A 6,978-nucleotide genomic window follows, 5' to 3' on the forward strand; every position below is an offset into this window, starting at 1 on the left:
TGAATATTGTTTGAGATTGTTTGAACATGTTACACAAAGACATCGCACATGCGTGTGAAAAAGATTGACATGGTACAAGTAGAAAGAGTTTGGAAAAGAGAAAGACCAATGAAAACTTGAAATTAGAGGTGACATAAAAGATTATACCTCTAGATAGACAAGAATAGAGAACCAAGAATAATAAAGCTGACCTTATGTAGTTGGGATAAAGGCTTCATGACACACACACACACACACACACACACACACACACACACACACACACACACACACACATATATATATATATATATATAATCACTAGAATATGTAAACCAGTAAACTGGTTTGAACCAACAAGAACTGTTTGATCCAAAGATCTTATGGTTCATGTGTACACTACAAGAAAATGCGTATTAGTGACGGATGTTATCTGTCACTACACAGTCGTTAAATATGTTAGCGATGGATTAGCGACGGATAGTGTCTGTCGCATAACCCTAGTTGCTAAATTGCGGTAGAATTTATCTGTCGCTAAGTAGCGACGGATTGGCAACGGTTCATGTCCGTCGTTAATCTGCCGCTAAATAGAGACGGATTTAGTTATGCAGCGGAATTTAATCTGTCGCTAATCAGTCACTACTATTTAGCGAGGGATACGTATTCGTCGCTAATGTCCATCGCTAATTTGGTGATGAACATTAGCGACAGATTTAGTTTCATCGCAAATCGATGACTGCTTCAAATTGGCGATGGAGTAGCAACAGATATTATCCATCGCTAATTCGTCGCTAAGTTTTAAAAAAAAAAATAATTTTTTTTTTGAAATTTTTTGAAGCTTGAGAAACATTTCTCGTTATACAAATCATATAATCTGCTTATAAAAATACATATACAGGTAGAACAAATGTAACACAAGTTCTAAGTTAGGCAAACTTTAACAACCAAATACAGTCATTGCCAAGTTATAATTAATTACAAGTATGACAAAGAAATTAAACAAATGAATCTAATCCTCGCCAAGATTATGGTCATCATCCTCTTCATTTTGTCGATTTGTGCCTCCCTCCATGCCTACATCAGCTCATCTACGTTGATCATCTCCAGCATCCTACAAGAAAAAAAAGTTAGTATTTATAAACAAAATATAATGAAATAAATTATATGCAATGCACCAAATCTAATGGAATAAAGTAAATGGCTGAATGACACAGAGAATAGCAATAATCTAAAGGACATTAACAGAATTCAAATATGTGCTCTAAGACTGAAAAAAAATGTATAGTGACTCAATCATGCAGATATATGTTATAAGGGTGTCATAAAAATTGTATAATGAATCAATCATGCATATATGTGTTATATGGTGTCAAAAAAAATTTAGTGATTGTTACGACAATGAAGCCATACATGATATTTCAAGTACAAGGTTTTGATGATGAGCAAGTAGAATCAACTGCATTTCAGCTAAGGCTATGAAGAAATTGAAGAATTCGGTGAAGAATCCTTGAAGACTAGTGTGCAAATGTTTAATTCATTAAAAGTCTTAGATTCTTGTAAGAGCCTTACTTAGAGTGCATATTTAGGTTGCATTTCACCTTAAAAGTCTTTAGAAAAACTTTTCTAAAAGAAACTCTTTTGAAAATCTTTTTAGAAAGCTCTTTTCTTAAATTTTCATGTTTATTAGTCGACCAATAGACTTATCAGTCGACTAATCCTTTCGCGCCATATTTTCTAAAAAGTCATTCTTGTCAAATTAGTCGACCGAAGGTTTTATCAGTCGACTGGACAGAATGTCTGTTTTCTGGATAATTAGCAGCAGTCGACTAATGGTTTTTCAGTCGACTGAACAAAACATGTGTTTTATGAAAAATTAGCAGCAGTCGACTAATGCTTTTTATCAGTCGACCGAACAAAATGTTTGTTTTTCAGAAGTTTTTAGCAGCAGTCGACTAAAAGGTTTTTAAGTCTACTGATGATATTATCAGTCGACTAACTTTTCTCAAGTCGACTAAGTTTCAAAAGTTCAGATTTTCAAACGGCTCGATTAACAGATCAATCGACCGACGATAACTGTCAGTCTACTAATAACTAACTATTAGTCGACTAACTGATGTTTCAGTCGACTAATTTTGCCGTTTTCCTGAAACTTCAAAAAGGCGTGTCTTTTCATTTTTCAAACGTTTTGATCGTTCGAAATGGACCGTTTTGACACCCTTTCATACTCTCAACGTATGGAATCTTTTAACTATAAATATGAGTGCATTTTACACTCAAAAACAACAATTCAATCGATTTGAATCTTGTTTTTCACTCTTACAGTCAAGTATTGATTTTCTCACTCACGTGATATTTTCACTTCAGTTTTTCACTCAAATCACTTTGAGAGATAGTGAATTCGTGAGTAAAGTGTTTCAACAACCTCAAAAGCCAATTGCATCTCATTTTCATTCAAAAGGATGGCTCATAGGTTGTATTGTAAGTTGTTATTTCTTTTGTGTAAAAAGAAGGACTCCTTGGTGTAAAGGAGTTGTTTGCTTTCAGTGGGATTGTTACTGAAAGTGGGACCGGTTATGGTCCGTGTGATCTTGTAGTTTACAAGGTTGATAGTGGAAAATTTCAAGCGGGTTTTGCTTGGGGACTGGATGTAGGTCGGGTTTGACCGAACCAGGATAAAATCTTGTGTTCTTTGTGTGTTTGCTTTGAGATTTGCAAAATCCTTCAATATTCCGCAGAAAGTTTTAAAAGCACTATTCACCCCCCCTCTAGTGCTCGTTGCCTCGATCCTAGTGCACTTTCATTTGGTATCAGAGCACAGGTTTGCTATTACTTTGATTTGACCATCAAATAGCATGGCAACTACAACATCTCAGCACAAAGAAGGAAGCTCCTCCGTTCGTCCTCCTCTCTTCGACGGAACAAACTATGGATACTGGAAAGTAAGAATGACAATATTCCTGCAATCCATGGATCTCGATATCTGGAGAGTTGTTTTAGAAAAGTACCAAACTCCATCAACTGATTTCAGCAGATGGACCGATGATGAAAAGAAGACTGCTTCACTGAATGCCAAAGCCATGAATGCATTATATTGTGGCGTTGACAAAGTAGAATTCAATCGCATCTCTCAATGCTCTACAGCAAATGAAATCTGGCATACTCTTCTCGTGACACACGAAGGTACATCAAAGGTAGAAGAATCTAATGAAGAAGTCACCAACATGTGTTTTGTAGCACAAGAGAATTCGGTAAGTCAATTTGACTATGATGAATTATTTGAAGCATTTAATGATTTATATGCTAAATTTAAGAGTCTTAGTTCTAAAAATAAAGAGTTAAAAACTGAAAATTTAACTCTTGACTCTCAAAATAAAGTGTTACTTCAAGAAATAGAAGATCTCAAGAAGGAAAATTCTTGCCAGGCAATTGAGATAAAAGAAATTGGAGTTAGAACCAATCTCTTACAAAAAGAAATATCTAGTCTTAAAGAAAAGTCAAATGATTTTCTTTCTATAGTGACCAAATTTACAAATGGTCAAGAGAATCTAGAAAAACTTCTTGGTTCTCAAAGATGCTCGGTTAATAAAACCGGATTGGGATATAGCTTCTTTGATAATCAAAATAGACCAAACTATGTGGTGAAAAATCAAAGACATTATTCTCAACCTTTTGTTCATAAAACTAAACTTTCTAGTTCTAATAGAAATGCATCTAGAAATGATTATTCTAGAAATGTTTATTCTAAATTCTTTTATAGAAAAAATATTTATTATCAAAGGAAACCAAAATCCAAATGGATATGGGTTCCTAAGACTAACTCTCATGAACCTGAAAATAGAAAGGGGTCAAATGCTCTGTTTTCTGATTTTGTTGTAGGTACACAACATAAGGAGCAAATGGATATTGGACAACGGCTGTTCCAAACATATGACTGGAAGGCCGGAGTTATTTTCAACCCTCCAAAATAAGGATGGAGGAACCGTCACCTTTGGTGACAATAACAAGGGAAAAGTGATAGGTATTGGTAATATTGGTAATCCAAAATTTTCCTTGATAGAAAATGTTCTTTTAGTGAATGGTTTAATGCATAATTTAATATCTATTAGTCAATTATGTGATAAAGGTTTTCATGTTTCTTTTGAAAATGATTTATGCTTAATTTCTGATTTTCAATCTAAAAAGATCATTTTTAAAGGTAAAAGAAGAAACAATGTGTATGAACTATATCTAGATGAATTACCCTCTTTTAATGAAAAATGTCTTATTGTTTCAAATGAAATTCAATGGTTATGGCACAAGAGACTTGGACATGTTAATTTTAAAATTATTTCAAAATTATCCATGAATGATCTTGTAAGAGGCCTACCTAGAATACCATATAAAAAGGATCACTTATGTGATGCTTGTCAAAAGGGTAAACAAATTAAGAGTTCTTTTAAAGCTAAAGATATAGTTTCAACAAAACGTCCTCTTGAACTTTTACATTTAGATCTATTTGGACCATCTAGAATTCAAAGTTTGAATGGTAGCAAGTATGCTTTTGTTATAGTAGATGATTATTCTCGGTTTACATGGGTGATTTTTCTAAAAAGCAAAAATGATGCTTTTTCAGAATTTTCTAAACTTTGTAGAAGAATTACAAATGAAAAATCTACATCTATTATTAAAATTCGTAGTGATCATGGTGGTGAATTTAAAAATGAATCTTTTCTAAAGTTTTGTGATTTACATGTTATATTTCATAACTTTGCTTTTCCTAGAGCGGCTCCACAAAATGGAGTTGTTGAAAGAAAGAATAGAACTTTGCAAGAATGTGCTAGAACCATGCTTCAAGATAAAAATTTACCAAAATATTTTTGGGCTGAAGCAATTAATACAGCATGTTATGTCTTAAATTGTGTTCTTATTCGACCAATTTTACATAAAACATGTTTTGAATTGTATTATGATCGTATACCCAAGATTTTATATTTCAAAATTTTTGGTAATAAATGTTTCTTGTTAAATACTAAAGATAATCTTGATAAGTTTGATTCAAAATCAGATGAATCAATATTTCTTGGATATTCTTCTAGAAGTAAAGCATATCGTATTTTCAATAAAAGAACGTCTTGTATTGAAGAATCTTTACATGTTGCATTTGATGAGAATTGTGAGCAGGTTATTCCTCTAAGCGAAGAAGGAGAAGCAACACTTCAAGAAGAACCCTTGATAGAGAGTACTTCTCAAGAAAATATTCCTCTTCAACCGGTTTGGAAAAAAGTTCCTAATCATCCACATGAACAAGTTATTGGTGAAATACAGAGTGGTGTCCAAACTAGAAGGCAGTTAGAAAAATATATTGCAAATGTTGCTTTCATATCTAAATTAGAACCAAAAAATATCAATGAGGCATGTGATGATGAATTTTGGCTTTTAGCCATGTCTGAAAAACTTAACCAATTTACTATGAATGATGTTTGGGATCTAGTTGATAGACCAAAGGATCATCCAGTAATTGGAACAAGATGGGTCTTCCAAAATAAGCTGGATGAAAATGGTGAAGTCATTCGTAACAAAGCAAGGCTAGTGGCACAAGGCTATAATCAAGAAGAAGGCATAGATTTTGATGAAACCTATGCACTTGTGGCTCGATTAGAGTCAATTCGTATGATGCTTGCTTTTGCTAGTTACATGAACTTCAAGTTATATCAAATTGATGTTAAGAGTGCATTCTTAAATGGACACATCAATGAAGAAGTTTATGTAGAGCAACCCCCAGGTTTTGAAAATGAGAAATATCCAAAAAAGGTCTTCAAATTGAAAAGAGCTTTGTATGGACTCAAACAAGCACCAAGAGCGTGGTATGAAAGACTACGAATTTTTTTAGAACAATCTGGTTTTTCATTGGTCGGGTAGACTCCACTTTATTTATTAAACATTTTAATTCAGATATTCTTATTGTGCAAATTTATGTTGATGACATAATATTTGGTTCTACTAATGATTCTCTTTGTAAAGAATTTGCTAAGGCTATGCAGGAAGAGTTTGAAATGAGCTTGATGGGCGAATTAAACTACTTCCTTGGACTTCAAATAAAGCAAACTGAAGAAAGAATCTTCATCAATCAGGCTAAGTATACAAAAGAACTTCTCAAGAGATTTGGGATGGACTCATCGAAATCAAGAAGGAATCCTATGAGTACAACTACTTCTCTTGATAAAGATGAAAATGGTAAAAGTGTAGATACTAAGATCTACAGAGGTATGATCGGATCTCTATTATACTTAACTGCTAGTCGACCTGATATTATGTTTAGTGTTTGTATGTGTGCAAGATTTCAAGCTAATCCAAAGGAATCTCACTTAACTGCAGTAAAACAAATTCTTCGTTATTTGAAAGATACTTCAGATTTCGGTTTGTTTTACCCAAAATCATCTTCCTTTGATTTAGTTTCATATAGTGATGCAGATTTTGCAGGAAGTAAATCTGATCGCAAGAGTACTAGTGGAACTTGTCATTTCTTGGGAAATTCCTTAGTCTCTTGGTTTAGTAAAAAGCAAAATTCAGTATCACTCTCAACAACTGAAGCTGAATATATAGCGGCTAGTTTAGCGTGTTCACAAGTACTTTGGATGAAACAGACCTTAAAAGATTTTGGTTTGAACTACTCCACAACAACTATTTATTGTGATAACACTAGCGCTATAAATCTTTCAAAAAATCCTATTCAGCACTCAAGAACTAAGCATATTGAAGTTAGACATCATTTTTTAAGAGATCATGTGTTAAAAGGAGATATTTCGTTAAATTTTATTTCCACTAAAGAACAACATGCCGATATCTTCACTAAACCTCTTAAAAATGAAGATTTTATGAGAATTAGGAGAGAACTAGGTATTTGCTCATTTTTGGATTTATAAAAATGCTGATTTTTGAACAAAATCTCAAAATCGCACTACATTAGTCGACCGATAAAATTCTAGTCGACTGATGTTTTATATTTTGGAAAGTATCGCA

This window comes from Nuphar pumila, chromosome 2, assembly GCF_984573655.1.
Source record: "Nuphar pumila chromosome 2, dmNupPumi1.hap1.1, whole genome shotgun sequence".
In the NCBI taxonomy this organism is placed as follows: Eukaryota; Viridiplantae; Streptophyta; class Magnoliopsida; order Nymphaeales; family Nymphaeaceae; genus Nuphar; species Nuphar pumila.